Genomic DNA, 300 nt, shown 5'->3' with positions numbered 1-300 from the left:
AACAATATTGGGTTACAAAGTGTTGGTAAACACACGTCATTGAATCTGATTTCTAATAGACCTGTAGGCATTTCTTTATTAAAATAAAAAATAAATAAAATAAAGTAGGTCGGGACAGTAACAGGTGTTCTTGCCTAATATTGATTTCCCGTAGTAAATAATGTGTTAAATAGATGGAAATTAATTATAAAAGTTACTCTGTGGTCAACTCAAACTTCTCTCGTGCCGGTGAGAGATGCAGAACTGGACAATCATGCTTACTTAGTATTTCTGGTGGCTACGCCCCCACTGCTACCGCAG

Source organism: Polyodon spathula, chromosome 7 (genome assembly GCF_017654505.1).
Source record: "Polyodon spathula isolate WHYD16114869_AA chromosome 7, ASM1765450v1, whole genome shotgun sequence".
Classification (NCBI taxonomy): Eukaryota; Metazoa; Chordata; class Actinopteri; order Acipenseriformes; family Polyodontidae; genus Polyodon; species Polyodon spathula.
This window is presented reverse-complemented; position numbering follows the sequence as displayed.